Below are 22,644 nucleotides of genomic sequence, written 5' to 3'. Positions count from 1 at the left end.
TCTGGGGCATTCATATCTGCAGCCACACTGAAACATAGGTTTTCCCTTTTTCTATTCCTAGGTAGCATTCCCAAAGCAAAGTCCTGGAATTCTATTTTAAATTAGCAACACCTGCTCCCCCCCCCCCAAAAAAAAAGGCATCTGAGAAAGTCGGTAAATTCACTCTTGTGAACAAAAACATTCATAAGTATTTTTAACTAAGGGAATATAAGGCCAAGTATTTCTTTCTTTTCCGTTTCTAGCCTTCTTTTTTTCCCCCTGAATTGTATCTCTATCTTACCCTTTAGGGATATTTCCTAATCAGCTCTACTAATAAACTACGTTTTACAGTTCATGAAAAACTGACACTAAAATACCTGAGCCAGTCTTTCCAAGGCAACAAACCCAGGGGAGCTGTAGCACCACTGGACACTGACCTGTCAGACTCCAGCTTCAGGTCAGGCTTCTGTCACCAGGCACAACCTCCCACCCCCTCCTGCTGCTGAAGAGCTTTGTAGGGCTTTGCTCCACCTTGCTGGGGTCAGTTTCCCCTGCTCTTTGAGAAAATTGTTCTTCCTTCAAAGCTCTGAGGGCATCCAGAGGGCAGGAACCAGGAGTGTCATGTTCCCTCAACACCAGCATCTCACTGCCTGACCTGGGTGTCTCCAGCTGCTCCTCTCACTAAACACCTCAAGCTGTCCTCTAGGAGGAGCTGATGCAGAGCTTGAAATTGCCTGCGCCCTGCAGGGCACAGGGAAGCTTAGGGCAACTTGCAGCAGCCCCAGGAAAAGACAGAACAATGACTGAGGACATAGAACCCTGTTCAATATCCAAAGAACTCCTCTGCCCAAAGGCACTGCACAGGTGTCTGGGTCTGGGCAAGATGAAGAGAGGAATTAAGTACTTTTTAAACTCAACTTCCAGGTCATTCCTCTCTGCATTCCACTCTTGGGAAATGTTTGTGCATGTTAAAAAAATAAATAATTTTTTTAAAATGACATTCATTAATAAGTGAAACTACCACAATTAAAACACTGTCTATTTGAATGTAGAGTGGAACAAATGGTTGGCAAAGTGTGATCTGGAGGGTGCATTTGGCATTTGGGAATGCGGGAGGGAACTGGAATTTAGGTGTCTGCTGCCAGCCTTAGGAGGAGCCAGGTCCCAGAATGGAAAATGGATTTGATACCGTTTCCTGCACATTTAGGAGTATGTGTCTGTATGACTCATAATCCTGGGGAGAAAAGAGGGACAGACGGGGACCCCTAAGGCCAAATGTCACAATCAGAACACACCTGGGTCCAGAACCCTGATCTTCTCCTGCTCACCACGCACTCTGGGGGCATCAGGCCACATAAGCTGCCCAGATCTGAACCAGGGAGGTCGCCAACAGGAAGGAGAAAAGAGGGCAGGGACCTGCTGCCCAGCTCACCCATAGGACAGGGGCCTAGGGCGACCCGCCAGAGAGGATTCGGCCATGCTCTGCAGCTGACCTGGAGAACCTGCCTCCCAACGCACCCAGCGGAAGGGACCAGGGGGCAGGGCCCAGGGCCACCCGCCGGTGGGGACTCGCCCCAAGCGCCGCAGCTCAAATGCACTCGGGTCCCCAAGGCAGATGATGACCGGGTCCCGCCAGTCCTGGCCGCACGCTCGGCGTAACTCGCCGACCTCCTGAGGATCTCCCGGTACCCGAGCTGGTGAGGACTCCGGCTATGCAGGGTCACCTGGGGATCCCGTAAGAAGCCTACGGAGCAGTGGAGGACGAGTTCAGCAAGGGAGAAAGAAAAGATGCGAGATTGTGAGAGCCCGCCCTTCCCCTCCGCCTACGCACCTGATTGGACAGTTCCTCCCCAGCGTCCCTGATTTCCGCCTCCAGGCATTGACCCAGTCTTGAGTGACAGCTACCCTAACCAATCAGTGACTGAAACAGGCCAGAGTGACAGGTCCAGGCTTTTAGGCTGGGCTTTCTTGCTGTGTTGGGACCTGACCTTGGCGGGAAACGTTTGTATTTAGCCTGGTGTAGAAGGCAACAGCTAAAGAGGAGGACTTAGGAAGGTCAGCGATATCTAGAAACCGTGTTGTCCACGATTGGGAGCAACTTGAGAATTTTATTAAGGTTTCAAATTACATGACCTTCCTCACCTGTGTTCCTTTCAGTAGATGGTCTGAGCTATAGAAAGCAAGGCCCTGTTTAATTGAAAAGAAATTTGTGTCATGTATTCTTAAATTTTTTGGAAGCCACACAAAAACGTTAAAGAAACAGGTAGCTCAAGTGGTAGCATGCTTGCCTAGCATGCGTGAGGCACTAGGTTCGATTCTCAGCACCACATAAAAATAAAATGGAGATATTGTGTCCACCTAAAAACTAGTGTGTGTATGTGTGTATGTATGTATGTATGTATGTATATCCTACAAATTCAAAAAAATTTAAAAAAAAAAGAAATAGTTAAAATAACTCAGGCATAGCTCAGTGGTAGAGTGTTTTTGCAAGTCCCTGTGTTCCATCCCCTGCAAAAACACAAGATGATTCAAAAAGTGAGAGAAAGTCACAGATAAAATTGGTTGTGATTTCTTTAGTGCAATATATGTAAAATAATATTGCTTTTCTATGCAATTGATGCAATGAGGTATTACTGTAAGCACATAGCCCACAAATGACGGAGGCTGGAGAAGGGAAGCAAATTTCTTTATTCTGCAGCGAAGTCAATCCATCAGGCCTTGGTGGGTTCATTTTCTAGGTAGAGCAAATGGTCCCCGGATTACAGAAGGAGTTTGGGTTTTGTAGTTTACAATGAGGGTGAATATTACTTCATTAGAGACTGAGGTTGTGCACTTTGGACAGTCAGGGACCTAGTTATGCAAGTTAAAATTTTATCTCAGAAAGGCAGTTGTAAAAATTTTAAAACTTGTTGTCACTGGGAAAAGCCCACAACTAGGTGTTCCCTGCTTATCTCTGGGACCCATTGTTACCTAGAGCCTCACTATTTGCTTTTCTCCTTCCAGAAGTCATCTGCAGTGGGAAAGGGTGAAAATCCAGAACCCAGCATTTCAGTATTTGCCTCCTTCCTTCAGGACCCTTTTGGTTGGTGTTAGGGTAGCTGCACAAATATCCAGGAGAGATACAGCTCTGAGTTTTAGCAAAGCTTTATTGACAGAGAATATCTGCCAGGGGGAGTGTGTTTACAAAAGCAGAGTGCAGGAAGGGAGACTGGGGCCTCCAAGGAGCCTCTAGCCCTGGATCCAGAGCCTTCCCTAGGTGTTTACACTCCAAAGGAAAAAAGTCAGATCCCAGGGAAAGTCCTTTACAATCCACAGATAAGAGTGAAAGGTGCTAATTAGGTTCCCTGAAAGCCAGCTGGTGGGGACTGGGGAGGGGAGCCTCCCTCTCCCCAACACTAAAGTTCACAGTGTCTTTGGGGCATTTTGTATTCAAGCCTGAGTTAGTTACTCACTGTGAGATCACAGGAAGTAGGCCCTGCACCTTTTCCATGCAAGATAAAAGTAACCTCAAATGTGAAAAGAAGATCCTGACATTTTTTAAAAATTCAAATTCCCTATGGAAGAGAGTTAACTCATTATTATTCAATACCATACAGTGAAATTAAATGTCATCTATGTGCTGCCCCCACTCATCTATCCACTCATTAATTTTAGGTTATTATATTATCAATACTTCTCTTCCCAGTCAAAAACCTAAACTGGCTGAGGCTGGAAGAAGTTGCACAGCCCAACCACAGCTTGCAGGACAAGACTGAGTGGGCTGGTGCACAGCAGCACTCCAGGGGAAGCTGCTGGATTGTATCTGCCTCTGAGTGATCAGGCCAATGAGCTTCCTCAAGTCCCCCATCCACATCTGCCTGGGCAAAAGGAAGCCTGCCTTTGAAGCCATGGCCTCGGGGTATTAAGCAGGCCTTCGAAATGGACACTTGCCACAGGGCCACTGTGACAGTGAAGCAAGGGACCAGGGAGGGCACTTTGGGGCTCCCTAGAGCACTCCTATATGTGAATTTTAGCTGGCCATGTTCTGTTAACATTTGTGTTTTATCTTATTATTGGCCTGGGGCTGAGACCTGTGAGGTCCAGATTGGGGGTCCTCTTCCATAATGCAGGAGTGAGCTGAGTTCCAGGTGAGCCTGAGTGTGCCCTCTAGGCTGCCCCCTCCCCTTGCTTCAGCTGACTTTGACACACCATTTCCAGAGGTCAGGAAGCTAAGAGCCCCCTAAATTTGCAATAGAGGATGCCTGGACATGTGGGTGATGTTGGTCACAGTGGCCTAAGCTGGAAAACACTCTTGTCTAAAACCAATGGAAACCACTGACCTTGGGCCTACTGAGCTTCCAACACCTGATGTCTTTGACATTGGAGAGTAAGCCTCTGCCTGACCAGGCTAAGGCTGCCATTTTTCTAAACATGTGTCCTATGAAGAACTGAGATGTTTGGCTCCTTGTGACCATCAGTGGCTCCTCTTTCCCTGGCCTATAGTTACCTTTTTCCATTCCTTCAACTACCTGCTACTCTATCACACAAGGATCCATAAACCTTGTCCTTGGGAAATGGACATGAGGCTTCCTCCTGCAAGTCTTGGGCTGCTTCATAAATAGATCCCAAATTCTGCCAAGTTCATCTTTGCAGTGACTGGCACCTGCACAGGGGCACAGTGGGCCTAGCTGGATAGCAGAGGCACTGATTCATGTGGCTTTCATTCTTCTCAGCATCTCTCTGTCTGCTCTGACCTTTGAATGAGTTGGCCATTCAATGTTGTTATGAGAAAATGGTAAGTTTAAACTATTACTGTGGATCTCACCATTTATCTGAAAAGTGGGCAGCACCATTTTAAGTGCAAATCTTTATGCTGATCCAACAAGTCACACAACTCACAGTTCACATCTGTAAATGCATAAGCAAAAACTGCACAAAACTAACTTCATTTGTTTTTATTTCACTTCTCGGTTATTTACGTATGCTGCTGAAGCTCCCATTTGAAGGTTGCTAGCAAGCTGGGCTAAAAGCAGAGACCACCTTTCCCATTAGCAGCATCATTCTCCCTCCACCCACATCCTCACTTTCAGGAAAGAATTGCTAAGGCAGAGAACAAGGCGAGGAAGCACCATGGGATTCCTAGGTGCTGCTTCTTTCCCACCTTCTGTTCCAGAGCAAGTTAGGTGGGAGTGAGAGTGGATCTCATGACTCAGCCCACTCCAAGGCCAGATGCTCACCTTCTCCTGTTGGCCTTGAGTCTTGCTGAAATCCCACCCTTGTGGGTTCACCTGAATGCCCTGCTCAGGGGCAAAGTGAATGCTGTATGCAAATTGGGTAGCAAGAAAAGTCAGATATACATGCTCCTTTGTTTCCAATTCCATCAGAATTCACTTAAAAATAAATAAATAAAAACATCTTCAGGGACTAAAATATTAAGAGTTTTAAGATAGCTGGGCTGGGGATGCAGCTCAGTAGTAGAGGCTGGCCTAGCTCATGTGAGGCCCTGAGTTCAATCATCAGTATTGCAAAGAAAAGAAAAAAAAAAAGAATTCTAAGATGGCAACAATAGCAATAAATCTAGCACAAGGCCCTACTGAGCAAGGTCAAAGGCCCACAAAGATGGTCTGATTCAAGGTTTTTGAGTGGAAGATTTGGATCTCTAGAGTCTCCAGTGCACCATCCAGGATTTGTGGTCAGTGACTGGATGCATGTAGGAGTCACTCAATTTGAATGCTGAAGTTTGAATTATGTAAACAGAGTCTGGAAAAAAAAAAGCACTGCCAAGAAGCAAACTTGGAGATTCAGCTGAGATTTCCAAGCAGAATATCAAGTATAACCTCATTCTTTAAATAGTGGCATGATTCTTCATAGGAAAACTGTGAGGAAAGACACACTAAAGGAAGAACTCCTATACAGAAAGAAGCTGCCAGTGGTGATCTAAGAAATTACCAGCACATTCCCTGCTTGTTCACTCTCTGGCTGGGAACTCCAAGGGTTACCCCTATTTTAGCTGCCTGCCTGCTGATCTAGGACATGGCCCAGGTTTCCCACAGGAGGAGAGGAACAGTGAGAGGGAGGGACTTGTGCCCTGTAGGGACCCGGGTGCCCACTGCTCTCACAGAAATCTCTAGAGAGCAAGAAGGAGATGCTGGCTCACATGATGCACGGGGGGGAAGGCCAGAATCACTATGACCTCAGGGTCTGCCGCACAGCTGCTGCTGCTGTGCAAACCCCCAAACTCCTCAGGGCTGGGGTGTGGATGCCTGCATCTGCTGATGGGCTTTCACCTGCTGTGCTCCTCCGGACTGGATCACCTGCTGCTCACAGTTGTGCAAGGTCCCAGCAGCTGTTCCTCCTTGGCCTTCCCATGGCCAACCTCTGAACTAACCCATCAGCATCCTGTGTATAGACACTCAGTCTCAGCATGGAGCAGAGATCACCAAGAGTGGAAATCAGTTGGCATGCACAGCCCTTCTTCTTTCAGGCCACTGGGGAAGATGAGAGAGACTTCAGCCAAGCAGCCTTGGTCTGGGGCTCCAAGGGGATGATTCCACTATGGCCTGGACTCCCTCCTCCTGTGCTCCTCTTGCATTGATACATAGGGACAGGCCTCAGAGACAGGGACAGCCTTAGCCTGTGTCAGTCCCTCTGCCTCAGACCACCAAGCAGTTTACCCCTGGCCTCTGGCCCATCACTCTTGAGTGTCTGTCTGCAGGTCCCTCCCCAGTCTCTGCTGGCCCATCACCCCTAAGGTCTGTAGGTCCCTCCCCAATCTCTGCTGGCCCATCATCCCTGAGTGTCTGTCTGCAAGTGCCCCCCCCCCACAAGCCTGTGCTAGCCCATCACCCCTGAGGTCTGCAGGTCTCTCCCCAGCCTGTGCTGGCTCAGCCCTCCTCCCCCTCTTCATCCCCTGGAGCATGGGCCAGACTCTCCTGCACCCGAGCAGTGGCCTCAGTCCTGGTGACTGAAGGACACACAGGTTCCAGCAGAAGCCAGGGAGTCCTCCCAGGTACCTCTTCAACTACACAGATGCAGACAAGGCACTTCTCTGGAAGAGAAGTGCCTTGTCTGCATCTGTGTAGTTGAGCAGATGAGCTCAGGTGTTATGTAGACCTCTGGGCTCTAGATGGAGGATGAGGCCACTGTTCCTGTAGCCCTCCAAGCTATGCTCCTAGGACGTCATGATGCTCCAGAGCCATGGGGGAGTGGGACCAGCTGCCCTGCACTCTCCTGGTCGGTTGCAGGCAGCCCTCATCGGGCTCTAAGGAGGTGATTTCTGTGTCACACTAGACCTTGGTTTCCTTGGCAGAGTAGATCTGATGACGTCACAGACCTTTAGCTCAAAATGTGGACTGTTCTATCACCAGCACCTGCCTGATTCCAAACTTCACAGGCAGGAATTTCATCCTTGGAGATCAAAATCTCCTAATAGACACTTTGGAGTAAAACAAAAAGAGGTGATTCCACCTACTCCACAGTCAGCCTCGAGGAATGACTCCAAAAGTCCTCTAAGTGCTTCAAGTGGTTTTAGGGGAAAAAAAAAATAACATGAAGAAATAAACTGTTTCCTAGAAATAAGCCACCAGCTAGTCAAAAATAAGGCTGTGTTCTCTCCAGCATATGTCCTTGGCACCTCTATTGGGAGCCACTTGGATGTCCATGTGGGGTTAGTTCTGGAACTCAGTTCTGTTCCACTGGTCTGTGTCTATTTTTATGGTGGTACCATGCTGTTCTGCAACATCTGGAAATCAGAGATTGTGAGGACTCCCACTTTCTGATTTTTGTTCAAGATTGCTTTGGTTATTTGGAGGTGTGTGTGTGTGTGTGTGTGTGTGTGCTAGCTTTTGAATTTTAGTATTATTTTCTTTTATCTCTGTGAAGAATATCATTGCAATTGATAATTGCATACAATATGAAATACTTGAGGAAAAACTGACAAAAGTGGAAAGTTGAATGCTCTGGAAACTAATAAAACCTCACTGAGGACAATGCAAGAAGTGTTGAGCGAATGCAGAGGGACACTGAGTGTGGTCACTTTGGGAGTCTACAAAGTCAAAGGCTCTGCATTTCCAGCAGAGACCCTTCCCCAGCTCTGCCAGCTCCTCTAATGCAGCCCCAGAGCTGTGTTGCTCCCTGTGGTCCCAGAACCTTCCTGCTCCTGGTCCTTCTGCACAGGTAGCATCAGTGGTGGCTGGGCTGAAGGGTGCACTGACCCTGACCAATTGCATGGTGGAGAGAGAGAGGCGTGGCCTCCTCTATGAGGCCAGTGGGGTGGTGATAAGATAGTCCTAGGGAAGCCTGGGTGCACCCTGGACCCTGGAAGGCGATGTCCAATGGGCCCTGGACTGCCCCTCCTGCTGCTCTCTCACTGCATGGGCGGGGACTGGTCTCTTCCACCATAGCTAACTCCCCAACATGTGACAGAAGTCGTTTCAGATCTCACCAGCAGCTCTCAACCGGTAGGTGCCCGGAACCCATGTCTCCTGTGTCTGCAGGTTCCCTCTCTGCACCCATGAGGTTCAGCAGCTGCCCTCTCTGTATCACTTGGGGGCATCTCCAGACTCCCCTGCACCCTGAGCAGTGGCCTCAGCGTTGGTGACTGGCATATCCCCGTTCCAGCAGCAGCTGGGTGCCCTCCCAGGTAGCCCTGATACCACCGTCAGCCTCAAGCACCAAGTCTCCAGCGCCCCCTGCTGCTTCTCTGGATCCCAGGAGGCCCCGCTGATGCACTGCGCTTGCTCCTGGCTGGGCTGCCGCCAGAGGTGAGGCCAATGACTACTGTGCTGTCCCCCACCCCCCCACCCCGCGGTGGCAGCAGCTACCTTCTTCACAGGCAGCTGTGACCGGTAGGGAGACAAGGAAACCCTGGCCCGCAGACCTTGCTCTGAGCTCCTTTCCACTGATACATTTCTGGGAGGCACCAGTAGGCGAATTGCCCTGCAGCAGGGCAAATCCAGGCTTGAGGGGAAGGAAACACACAACGGTGCCCGAAAGCTGAGCCACCGCAGGCAGGAGCTGTTAGGGAACCAGTCGGGTGCATCCCACAGCACCTGGGGCGAATCAGCCAGAGTGGCGCGGCTGCCAGGTACCAGCAAGAAGGCACCTAACAGTGCAGCCACCTACACTCGCGAAGCGACTTCATCGTCCTGGTCTGTAAACTGCGAACCCCGTGTTCCTAGTGACCCGTTCATCGCCGACTAGGGGCCTCACCGTCCTCCCCTTGAGCCAGCCCACGTGTCCAGTGGATGCCTGCAGACTCACTGATGACATCCTCAGGCGTCCCCTGACGTCTACCTTCCCCTGGAAGGTCGTGTCTCCCTCCACGCACCTCTGCGCTGAGCTGCATAGGGACCCGCCCTGGCTGCCCCTTCCCTTCTACAGAAGCACGTAGGTGAGGGCACCCACCAGGACTCCGCCCAGGGGAGGACCCCCACCAGGACTCCGCCCAGGGGAGGGCGCCCACCAGGACTCAAGACCTGCTTGGCCGCCGCTCTTCCTCTAGTCCCCATCCCTAGATTTCTGGTCACCTCACCCTCATTCAGTCTTTTAATGTGACAACACTACTAATCATATTTTGCGAAGTTGACACATTTGTACTACTGGTGTTTGCACACGGAGGCCACCGATTTCTTTCTTCTTTCTTTTCTCCCTCGAGGGGACTGAGACCCTCCCTGCACCAGGTGAGTCTTGCATGGCCTCTGCCACCTCAGTTACCTAGGTCTTTCCTACCACAGGACCAGATCCACGATGTGAAATCCGTGACTCCAAAAGCAGCGGTGTCTTAGGGAAATATCACTTCATCTGTAACTAAGGACAGAGGCATGAGTATTCAACTATTTTTCCATCTTTTAAGCTTTTTCCCACCAATAATATTCTCTTTAAAGGAGCACAATTTTTTGAAAAGTAGCTCGTAAAAATGTTTGTAATTTCATCTCAAAATACTGTGATCATTGTTTTAAACTAAAGGTGGAATTCATACGAAATAATATGTATCCATTTAAGCCGTTTGGTGAGTATTGAAAAAAAAAATATATTTCAGATGCATTGTGTTTATAATTATTTAAGAAATACACATTTATATTGATATATTTTTTAAAGAGAGAAAGAGAGAGAATTTTAATATTTATTTTTAGTTCTTGGCGTACACACATCTTTGTTTTTTGTATGTGGTGCTGAGGATCGAACCCGTGCCATACGCATGCCAGGCAAGCGCGATACCGCTTGAGCCACATCCCCAGTCCTCATATTGATATATTAATATTTTTCATGAATTCAAAATTAAGATCAAAATTTTTCTATCAACCATGATTTTATGGTAATTTTCAGTCAACATTCCATTGACCTTGGCCCCCAGGACCCTTTTACCTTGTCTGTGTCACTAGAGATTTTTCTTTCACAGAATTTCATCTGCACAAGACATGTCACCTACACTCTGTCCTGTGGGTCTTCTAATGTAAGCAGAATGGTTTTGAAATTCTGTTGGCTTACTATCAGATATTTAGGCTGTGTGATGAACAATCCTGTGATGCATTTTCATTTATGAATTACTGTGTAATTCTCTTGGACAATTCACTAATGATACCTCACTCAAGAAAGTTTATGTTAACTTTGTATGCTAACAGGATGGCAAATCTGCTTACAAAGTGGCTGCCTTCTTCCAGGATTGTGTCAGAGTCCACCTACTTTATATGCTGCCAGTAGGTGGTAGGTCACCCCATGCACTCAGTTGTGTGTGTGTTTTTTTGTTTTTTTGTTTTTTTGTTTTTTGTGGCATAGGATAATATGACGATCTAATTTTGCATTTTTTAGAGTCATGATATTAAATATATCATACATATTTTCTTTGATGATGTAATGAATTTTTTTTAAGTGACAAAGTATAAAGCATTTTTCCTCTTTAATTCAATAATCCTGGGCCACTTTAATTGCCTTGCTTCTCATTTTTTTCTTAAATCTTTTTGTGTGTGTGTGTGTGTGTGTGTGTGTGTGTGTGTGTGTGTGACTGCAGAATGAGCCCAGGGGCACACACTACCACTGAGCTACATCTCCAAACTATTCTTTTACTTTTTATCTTGGGACAAGGTCTAATTTAAGTTGCTGAGGCTGGTCTCAAACTTGCAATCTTCCTGCCTCAGCTTCCCAGTCGCAGGGATGGCCAGCGAACATAACCTGTCTGGTTTCTCGAGTCTTATACTGACCTGGTTTTGACCTTGTCTCCCAGGTGCGAATAGAGAAAGTAGCTGGAGTGAAACTTGAAACCACGATATCACTGTAGGACAGTAGAGGGCGCCGTGGGTCGGGCTCCGGGAGAGAACATCTGCCGGGAAGCACAGCTTGGGCCCTGGGTCCCCTTAATCCGTGGTCGCCACATCAGGTGGCAGCTCACCTGCTTGAGAGCCGCGCCCCCGGTGTTGGAGTGACCGGAGGGCTGAGGCTGCCCAGCGCCGTCCTGTAGAGCAGCCCAGCTGGATGCAGCAGGCCGGGGCTCCTCTCCTGCTCCCTGCCCAGGTGAGTGTGTGGGGAGCGGCTAGGCGGGGTGGGGAGGGCACCGCTGAAGCTCCGCCCCTCGCCTGTTTCCCAGGGCCACTTCTCTTCCCAGTGACTTCCCAGGTAAGACTTCATGCAAATTCCCCATGGATGAGAACCACCAGCCAGGGGAGGGTAGCTTGGTGCTCCTCACTGTCTTCCATGGGGCTTATAGGCATGTCCATCAGCTTCTGGCTCAGGTCACCTGGTGGCCTTGCCTTTGTGATGGGAGGTGGGCTTCCTGAGCCACCTTGGGATCCCTCAGGAGTACCTGCAACAAAGAAATCTCAGCAGAGCACAGCAAGACAGCGAGACAGAGCTGTGCTTTCAACAGACCTTGCAGTTCCTTTATAATGCAGCAGCCGTCTCTCTATTTAGCCATTTCTAAGAGAGCATGGAGATGAGCATTGTCATAGGAAAACAGATGATTTTTGCATGATGTAAAGTTCAGTGAACAAGAGAGATGTATAAAACAGAAACCAGAAAACCCTTTTGACTATTGTATCACATAGGCTTTAACCTGTTCCATACAGAAGTCCATGAAAATAGTAAGTAAAAGACCACGAGCAATCCCATAGGCCCACATCAGCTGTGGAGAAACAGTTAGGGGAAGGACAGAGCTTTAAGCTTACTCTAAAATATTTTAAAATTGACACTGAGCTGAGATACCAATTCTCATCTCCCAGAGGTAAAGTTTCCAGAGTCTCGCATCTGTCTATTCATGTGGCTATGCTCACACTGCGTGTGGCTGGGAAAGTGAGATTCCGCACCTGTGAGAGGACTTTGGCGATATGTAGTAAAACTGCATGGGCATTATGTGACCCAACAGACCTAAAAATTCTGCAGCAAGAAGGACAGACTTAGGCCCAAGGACCTTTGTGGAAGAAATAGTGTATTTAGAGAATACTTTCAAGGTCACATGTCCACAAAAATTTTACCAAAACTGGATAATGCTAGTAATAAGTGAAGATAAACATTTGTCAAATTATAAATTATGAGACAGCAAAACTAGGTACTTAGAGAAAAAAATGTATAGAATTATTTATTTACCTGATTAAGATTTGACAGGATGAATAACTTGGCTTTAATACGACTAAACCAAGCCAGGTCACAGAATTCCTACATGAATCCCAATAAAAACCATGTTACCTTCTCAAGAACCAAAGCAACCTTTTCCTGTTGTTTCTCTTCTGCATCTAAACTGCATCATGTGATCCAGTCCAGGTAGTAGCTGAGGAGAGACTGATAGACTCAACTTTTCTTAAAATTGGGAGCCATCTCGCCACAAAGCCATGAAAAGATAATTTCAGCTTTACTATAAATTACTGCAAATTCTGAACCTGCTTGGAATGCCTGTCCATGCCTTGAACTCACCCATGCCTGGCTCTCTGACTAGATAGCAGCCCTCTCTGAAACTTTAGTGACACCTCATAAATATTGGCCTTCCCTGGCCAGACAATGACCCTCTCTGAGGCTCTAATGGTCCTCATAAATTCTGATGTTGGGGCCAGCAAAAAATGTAAACTACCATTAGTGTGATGCTTGTCAGAGTTCTGTTATCTGTAACCCCCCTTTGTGTAACTTTCTGGGCTATAAAGCTGGGCTGCTGTCTTGTTCCCGTGGTTTTGGGAGGGAGAGGCAGCCCGGCAGGTCGAAATAATAAGCTTGCTTTAATTTTTTAATAAAGAGAGAGTGAGGGGGACAGAGAGAGAATTTTAATATTTATTTATTTTTTCTTAGTTCTCGGCGGACACAACATCTTCGTTTATATGTGGTGCTGAGGATCGAACCCGGGCCGCATGCACGCTAGGCGAGCGCGCTACCGCTTGAGCCACATCCCCAGCCCTTTAATTTGATTTTAATTGGAGTCAGTGGTCTTTTCTTGCATCCTGGCCTAACAAGACCAGACACAGGTACATCTGTGGGGAGGGCTGTTACAGCACTGGCATGGTGTGCTTCTCTACTGTGCACTGAAGACCTATCAGACATCACAGAGGGCACAGCTAAGAGGCTCCTCCTGTACCACTCACCCAAACATGCCTGTTTTTATTTGCTTGATTATCTAGGTTCTGTACTTACAAATAAAACTCTAGTTTCCTTTTGTTTCTTGAAATTTTATTCTCATTTGGACCAGGGACCTATCAGTCCTATTCAAATTTGCCATCTGAAGATTTTTCTTTGGTGCTTTTCTTAGTTGGGACAGAGATACTCTTTAAACCATTCCAAATTCTTCTTACAAAGCAGTTCTGGAAGCTTCTGAACCACATCATCAGATACAGAATTTTTCAAAAACAATTTACTGTTAGTCAACTTTTTGTAACTGTGAAAAGTACCTGGGAAAACCAGCCTAAAGGAGCAAAGATCCCTTCATGGTTCTGTTGTAGGGACAAACGAGGCAAGGCATTGAAGATAGCAGGAAACAGTTTTATTTGGCTGCAGCCAGGTTCATAGGGTACAGCCTTTGCTGTAATCAATCAATCCCCTGAATCCTGAGTTCAGGGAGTTTCAGTGTTTTATACCCAGCATATAAGGGGAGGGGCTCAGAAGCTCACAGTCTGCAGAAGTTCACTTAAAAGCAGCTTTTTCTTTCACTGTTCTAGGCAAGTTAACCCTTCAAGGACAGCACCTGAGAAGGGGAGAGCTTCATTTCCCCTTTCTTTCCTCCCCCTGCCAGCTGTTACCATGGAACCCATTTGTAACTTATCTTAAAAATGTAGACATCTCTGTGAAGCCCAGCTCGAGGCTAGAGGCCTTGTTTGCACATTTCTTCAAAGTACTATACTGAATATGTTTGGAAAACTAGTGAGGGGGTGTCCAGCACCTGGAGTGCTGCTATCTTCTGGGCCAGTGGCCAAGTAAACAGGGTGACACAAAAATAGGAAGTTTATCTACAATGGACTCTTTTGCTGACAGTCCTAAAATTAGCCATGGTGAAGAGGGCTTTTCTGTGGAGAAAGGGGGTGCCACTTCAGTTCTAGAGCCTTCCGTGCATAGTCATTGGGCTCTGTTGTTTCTAGGACAGGGGCATCATGATGGGGAGTACATGGGAGAGGAAAAACACTTCCCTCATGGCAGCCTGGAGCAAGAGAAGGGGACCCAGGAACGAGAAACACCCCTCAAGGGTGGGCACCACGTGAAATTCTTCCTCCAATAGGTCCCATGTCCTGCCCATATCCTAAAGCGTCCATCACCTCTCAGTAACTCCAAATGCTAGGAATGAAATGTTCAGCACATCAGCCACTGGGGAAGATTCAAGGGTCAAAACACAACAGTAATCTTGAGGACTTCTGTATTTAGTGAAAGTATAAAATATAAATATTATTGTTTTTTAAGATTCATATAAAAATATGGATACACATTGATAGCAGCAGTGAAGTGGAAGCAAATTAGCCTGGATACCTCCAAAGATGACTTTCTTTCTGTAAAGCTGCCCAATCCCAGTTCCTGGTACATAGAAGTGATCAATAGACATGTGTAAAATAACTCTGTGCACAAAGAAATGAATAAGCCATGTTACGTCTAATGTAAATTTACATTGTGAGTTAGCCAGAAGGTACAAGGTAGAGAAGACCTCATGGGCAGAGGGCACACCTGTGTGATGGCAGAAGCCCAGGAGCAGCCCCCCTGTTATGTCATGCCAGGAGAGCCCCCCACACCCCCCCAGGCCGTATGCTAGGGGACCACAATGGCACAATTACTGAAAATCCAAGATTTTTAAAAATTAGGAGTGGATGTAGCAGCAATGTAGTAATTTATGGATCTTACAGAAATCATGACCAGATTGTGAGGCATTAGGGAGAGAATTCTACAAAAATATATCCAGGAGGCTTATGACAACAGTTCTAGAGCAGAATTTTAAATATATAAAAAATAAAGAAAGGAATTGGGCACATTTTTATAATATAAGGGGAAGGGTCAGGTGAGTGATGAGCTAATGGACGATGTGAAATCCTGTTGAAAATGAGGCCAGAGGGGATACATCAATGAGGCGGACAGGGAGGTGGCTAGGAGGAAGGACACTATTTATTCCACTTAACCATAAGATAGAAGGATCAAGAAATTGTTGATTGTGTCTGGGAGGAAGTGAGGTGACTTAATGAGAGGTTATGTGGTGACATCAAGAAAGGCATTAACGGACAGAGTTTCACATGGCGAATGGTGGGAAGGAATGTGGATAGGGAAATAGAGAATGCTTATCAGAAATAACTGACAACTCTGATGTCGCTGGAATGGATGGTGTTCCGTATCCCTATGTGCCCTGTATTCTCCATCAGTACCTGAAAATCTGCTTGTAGGAAAAGGCAAGCCCACAGCTCACCCAGGGTTAAGGATTTGCCTTCAGTTCTGAAGAAAGAGCAAAACACCTGCTAGTTTTCACAAGGCCCTGTTTGAGGTCACAGGTGGAGATTTCTAAGCTTGGTGGAGATGAAAACGTAGACTGCACGTGGTGCTAGATAAGAAAGAAATCTAGGAGTCCAGGAATCGAGATTCTCTTAGCTGACGTTTATTTGGAGCAATTTCTAGAGGGGGAGCACCAGGGTGAGTAAAGCCCAGTAAAGTCGGTGTGACCAGAATGCAAAGCATCTAGGCCTTCTGCACTTCAGGTCTCCTGCCCACAGCTCTTGCCTGGGATTCCCTGGTGACCACACTGGCTGCAGGGGAGCGTCCAAGGAGTGGAGAGGAGAGCACCCTGGAAGACGGTGAACAGCACCTGCCTTCAAGTCTCCATGGCTTATCTTTATTTATTTATTTTTACTAGCATTCTACTCAACTCCCAGAGCCTAATTTTTTCCACTCCTTTTCTGTTACAGTAAATGAGCACCGAGGGTTTGCAGATATGCCTGGCTGACATTCCTTCACACATATCCTCATTCTGGTTTATCTCTCCTGATCCTGCCAGAGGAACATTCCTAAAATTCCTCTCAGTACTCCCTCCTTTAAAATCCCTCAATGACCTCTTATGTTTGCATCACAAGACGCATTTCGAAGTGTGGTCAGCTTGGAAACCTTCATGACATTTTCCTTTTTTCTTCTCCTAAAATGCCATATCCATGATGCTTAGGTACAAATCCTTCCTGCCCACCAAATTCCTTCATCACGTAAGCCCTCCCTCTAGGGAACAAGCATCTCTTTGTAAATATAGTTAAATTCCCATAGTTTCTCACTTAGAAGGAACTCAGTACACAGGAGCCAGGGAGGGTGTGCTGGAGCATGCCTGTCTGTCTCCACTTCAGTTACTCAGAGTTCCAGAACACCCTCCCATGAGCTACAGCTCCCTGAAGGGCATTCCTCCTGTAGAGGTCAACTTGCAAAATGCCTTGGGAGGCATCTGTCACCCCTCAATTACTGGTTACCCACTATTTTCTATTTTGGGGTCACTAGCAGGCCTGTGTTTTGTGTGTGTGTGTGTGTGTGTGTGTGTGTGTGTGTGTATTGCTGGGGATTGAACCCAGGGCCTTGTGCATGTGATGTGAGGCAAGCATTCTGTCAACTGAGCTATATCCCCAGCCCTCAGGCCTGGTCATCTGGTCATCAGCATTAGGTTCAAGGTTCCATTTAAGGGCCAATATCCTTCTAATTGTTTTATGACATTTACAATCCCTATGTTGTTATTTGGATATGATTTAAGGTTCTGTAGAGATTCCGTAAATAACATGAGCACGGAGACTTTAAACCTCTCAGAACTCTCAAAAGCATTCTTCAGCATCAGTTTCAATTACTCACCTACTTAAAGAAATAAGGGGATGCTAATACTGGAACAATTTGCTTCATTGTAGTGACATTCTGACTGTGGCGAAAACCCACCCAGTTCTTTTCTGTAATAAGCTATTGGTGCTTTAATCAGAGTGTGTTTGCCTTTCAAAGTGAAATAACAGAAACCAGAAATCCTAATTCCATTCATTTCAGCAAGTCTTTGTGAAATTTCCACCTTGAGCTTCAGCTTTTTATAACACATTTGCTGCTGTGATTCAAAGATTACTTTGCAAAAACCAATTCCTGCCGACATGAACCACCACAGGCCATGGGGAGCTGATGCTGGTGTGTACTGTTATTTTTTCAGGGGAGTTGATCTCACTTGAGTGAATCCTCTCTGTCTCTACAAGATTTTTCTGAGGCACCTGGAAATAGAGTGGGAGGAAATAGCAGGGAAACTACATTTCCTCATAAAGGTTTTCAGTGGAATTTGCCCGGAGCCACTTGTGACCTCAGGAGTGCTGACAACATTCCTGGCAATGATTAATGGTAAGGGTAGTGTGGGTGCACACACCCCAGGTGGCCATGCTCAGCTATGAGGAAGTTGATCTGCAGGTTCTGCCAAACAGGTGCATTGACCTGGGCATCAAGAACAAACATTCCCAAGGGCAAAGTCTACACAGAAACACTTTGAACCGGAGTGGAATAAGAGCCATGGTAAGTCTGTGTGGGGAAGGTGCATGGGGCCTTTGACTCCCAGGTAAAAGGACTATGAGGTCATAACCTGACTCACAATCTCAGGTGTAACTTCCATGTGGAGACTGGTTTCTTTCCAATATTCTTATCTGTAAAATGTTGCTGATAACATAGATCTAATACATTTATTTTGAGAATAAATAACTAAATGATGACAGAGTGAGATCCTTCAGCTACCTCTCCCCATAGACCACTAAGATGAACAGTTTTCATGCACCCAACTATTAGTACAGGAGCTTAGAAAATCAGGCAAGAGACCATAATGCCTGCTTTTAGTAGAGCACAATGAAAAAATGCATTGCAAGTGGTGGCAATGAGCTCCCCGCCCCAGCTCCATAACCCCAGGGCACAGAGGCTTCTCATCTGGGGGAGAACAATGGAATTCTGTCCACACCTTAGACTCAATACTCAGTACCAGGCCCATGCAGTGAAACCCAGTAAAAGGTAAAGACCAAAGAACCCCTAGTGCCAGGCCAATCATTCAGAACCAGTCACAAACAACAACAACAACATCAACAACAAAACTGCATATTAACACAGGTTTCCATAAAGCAAGAATGCATAAGAGTCATAGACATTTAAGCACCCCATAACACAGACCACCAAAATATATAAAACAAAAGAAGACCAAAACGATGGAAGGAACAAAAGGTTCTACAATAATAGCTGCAGACTTCAGCATCTCATCTCAATAATGGACAGGATAGCTTCACAGCAGAAAAGTTGAGAAGCAGTGGACTTGGGCAGCACAGGAAATGAACGAGTTATGACACAATTTTCATTCTTTTCAAGTGTGCTTGGGACAATTCCTGGGACAGAGTGTATGTTAGACCACAAATTGAGTGTCCATAGATTTTAAAAGATATTAAATACACAAAGTATCTTCTACTAATACAACCTGATAAAGTTAGAAATCGATGATAAGTTGGGAGCAACGGTGGGTGTAGTCCCAGCATCACATGAGGCTCTGGCAAGAGGATCACGAGTTCAAAGCCAGCCTCAGCAGCTTAGTCTGACCCTAAGCAATTTAGTGAGACCCTGTCTCAAAGTAAAACATAAAAAGGGCTGAGGATGTGGCTCAGTGGTTAAGCACCACTGGGTTCTATTCCTGGTGAGAGGAAAATCCACAAAATTTTCAAAATTAACAGGTCTTTCTATAGAGGGGTGGTAAAGTTTCCAACTATAATTGTGGAAGTATCGACTTTTCCTTGCACTCTGTCAGCTTTTTCTGTGTCTTGGAGAGCGGAGCCTCTGGTCACTATGCATGGCTCTTCTGGCCCCTTCCACCTTGCCTCGCTTTGAGGTCTGCTACGTCTGAAACCAAAGTAGGTGTTGATGCTTCTGATTGGTGTCAGCATCACGAGTCTTTCTCCATCCTTTGATCTGAGCTGCATGAGATTTACATTGTAAATGGACTTCTTCCCAACATACACTTAGATCTTGCTTTCTGATCCATTCTGACAATTTTTGTGTGGATCTTTTCTTTCTTTCTCTTTTTTTTTTTTTGTGTGTATGTTTATTTTGTTGTTTTAGAGTTTTCTGTTGTCTGTCTGTCTTTCTTGCCATCATTTGGATAGCCTCTTTCTGGGCTGTATTTTTTTTCTTTTATTTTATTAGCCATGCATTATAGTTACACTTAACATTAGGATTTATTTTGACATAAATATTCAAGCATGGAATATAATTTGCCCCAACTCAGTCCCCAGTACTTCCTTTTCCCTCCTCTCCTCCCTTTCCAATTCCCTTCCTCTACTCCCTTGGTCTTCCTTTTACTTACTTCTGTGTTTTATATGAAGGTGAATGCACTGTGGTGTATATTTTTTTAGGACAGTTTGTTGGATTTCATGGCCCTGTTCCTCCCTTTTCCCAGGCCCCTCCCCCTCAGTCCCTTTCCTCTACTTACTGATCTCTTCTATTTTCATGGGACACCCCTTTCAACCCCTTACTTTTCTCTGGCTTCCATGAATGAGGGACAACATCTGACCCTTGGCATTCCAAGTCTCCCTTATTTTACGTAGGTTGATGTCTCCAGTTCCATGTACCAGCAAATACCATGGTTTCATTCTTCTTCAGGGCTGAGTAGAACTCCAGTGTGTATATAAATGACATTTCTTTATTTATTCATCTGTTGATGGTCATCTGGGCATTTTTGTCTCTTAATTGATGTAATCAGAACATTGATGTTTGAGGTGACTGTGGGCATAGTTGGCAATGTCTACAGTAGTTAGCAGTGTCTCTATTTCTTGCTCTTTGCTTCTATTTTTGACTTTACTGTTTTTCTTGTTTTTGTGATTGGAATTTAGTATCTTACAATTTTGTTTTTTCTTGCCTTTGGCATGGGGGACCCAAAGCCCACAAACTGTGTCCAGAAGTTTCCCAACTAAGTCTAGCCTCCAGATCCCACCTCTGACCTGTTGATTTCTGTCTCTGACTCTGTGTGCCCTGTGTTGTCCCAAAAAAGACTTCTGCGCTGGGTGAGCCTGCAGCCCTCTCCCTCCCACAGGGTCACTGCTGCAGAGGAGTCTGCCCAGGATGAACCACATCTTGAGCCTTATGCATCTGCCATTCAGATGACATTTAAAGGAGATTTTGGACTTGAAGTTGGTGCTGGGACACGTTGACCTTGGGAGACCATTGGAAAGAGATGAGGTATTTTGCATATGAGAAGGATGTCCGTTTTGGGGCCCAGGGGTGGAATACTGTGGTTTGGACAGTTTCATCCCCATGAACACACATGTTAGAATTTAATACACGCTGTCTGTTTCAAGGGTGGGGCTTTGGTGAGTGACTGGCAATGGGATAAACAGGACCTTGGGCCCCCTCCTTCTAAACCACCTTTGCCCCCTCTTTAGATATGAGCACACAACGTTCTTACAGTCTGGAAGACACAGGCACAAGGCACCACCAGAGAGCAGAGACCAGGCCCTTACCAGATACCCAGCCTGTGGGCTCCTTGGACTTCCTGCCTCCTGAACTGCGAGAAATACACTTATATGTCTAAATAAATCATCCAGTCTGAGCCATGTTACTAGGGTGGTGTGAGTGGGTGAAGAAGAGGCCTGTCCAGCGGGTCCTTTAGCCATGTCCCTGTCATACCCTGCCAGCTTGATTTTGGGGAGCAGAAAGAGGGCAGGCTCATGTTAAGCTTGACTTCTCTCTCCCAGAAGCTTCCTCTCCTCCAAAGGTTCCTGTTTCCTCTAGTGGAGAAATACATTTAGAAATCCAGACCTGGTGACCGAGAGCAAGCAATGCATCCAGCTGTCTGTGCTTCCAGACCTTCTGATCAGACGATAGGCCTGTGCCCTGTCTCTCTCTCTCTCTCTCTCTCTCTCTCACACACACACACACACACACACACACACACACGAGCGTGCGTTTATACTTAGGCCCACTGGTCTGTAGTTTATATTTGAATTTTGGTTCTTTCTGAGCGAGCAATATGTGATCCATGCCCTCTCCCAGCGCTAGGCAGGGGGTGAGCCGCCCCTCCGTCAGCCCAGGGCCAGGCAGGCGAGCCCTCCACACCCCGCGGTGCTTTCTGCTGCTGAGCAGGGGGGCTCAGAGGGCTGTGCATCCAGAGCACCTTGCACTTACCATGTGTTAGTCTGTGACGGCTGTTGGGACAAAATCCCAGTGCGAGGCGGGAGCACTGTGTGTGTGCATGTGTGGCCTTTACACCCTGCCTCGCTCTCCTCGCAGAGCTGCGGGTTGTGGGCAGCGCAGCTCCTTCCTGCTGTGTACACGGGCAGCCGCTCTTTCTCCCTGTGAGAAGCCTGAGTCTCCCCTTGTTCCTATCATCTATTCACTCATAGTTTAAAGACTAGAATGCATGAAACGCATTTCAGAATGCTCGCCTCAACAGGGCAATGAGCACATCTACTAAGGGGAGCTCTTAGATCTGCTGTGAGCTCACACCATTCACATACGATGGACATGAATCTGGTATTATTTGATCAATGCTGCATCACCAAACTTCAGAGACCACCCCCACTTTCTGCCAACTTTCTGTGGATCAGGGTTGAGGAGTATTGCTGGGGACTGGCTGGGTCTCATAGGGTTGTTTGGAGTGGAATATCCACTTTAGAGGGTCACATCCCCGTGCCCAGCAGGAGGCCTCTGATACTGTCCTTCTAGTCCTCTGCGCAGGACCACCTACAGGTCCTCATGAAGCCAGGATGAGGTCTGGAACAGGCCTTGGATGCTGTGCACTTCTCTCCTGCAGTCTCTAAGCCACAGCCTGTCATCCAGCAGGAGACATCCATGCAAGGGAATGATGCAGAAGGAAGGCAGAAGCCTGGGAGCTACCCTGGAGGAAGGCAGCCAGGCAGCAGGAGCTGGTGAAAGAGGTGCACAGAGTGATTTCATCCCACCAATATGTTCTCAAGACCTCCCCGAGAGATAACTGAACATTTCCCTAAATTCAGGGTGTCCACTTAGCAAGCCCCCTCAACAGTAGGAGGTCACCTGATTTGTTTTTTTTCAAGCTTTTAAAAAATATTTTATTAGTTTTTGATGGACATTTATTTACTTATATGTGGTGCTGAGAATCAAAGTCAGTGCTTTGCACATCACCTGATTTCTTTACCACAGATCTGCTTTTCCTCCTCAAGAATTTCACAGAGAGGTCAACACTATGCACTTTTTAGTGTCCACTTTCTTTTGCTGAGCACATCTTGGACCCTCATTCATATTTTCGTGTCAATGGTTCTT

General features: G+C 46.6%; 1 protein-coding gene across 3 annotated transcripts in view; it reads right to left on the bottom strand.

The window, feature by feature from the left end:
* LOC308655607 (uncharacterized protein) overlaps window positions 1-22,644 on the bottom strand; it is an 801,622-nt gene that overhangs the window by 52,059 nt on the left and 726,919 nt on the right. The window contains exon 1 of one of the 3 annotated variants that reach the window (XM_081305661.1): window positions 1,648-1,761. The exons of 1 other annotated variant lie outside the window; for it this stretch is intronic. The gene's annotated coding sequence lies outside the window, so the exon portion shown is untranslated. Of the gene's footprint in view, window positions 1-356; window positions 1,117-1,647; window positions 1,762-22,644 lie in introns of those variants that run through there. One more of the 3 variants, XM_081305660.1, reaches the window with a different exon arrangement.

The sequence above is a fragment of the Spermophilus citellus genome, assembly GCF_964194105.1.
Source record: "Spermophilus citellus genome assembly, chromosome: 1".
NCBI classification, from domain to species: Eukaryota; Metazoa; Chordata; class Mammalia; order Rodentia; family Sciuridae; genus Spermophilus; species Spermophilus citellus.
The sequence above is the reverse complement of the archived record's forward strand: the minus strand, read 5'-3'. Positions and strand labels throughout refer to the sequence as shown.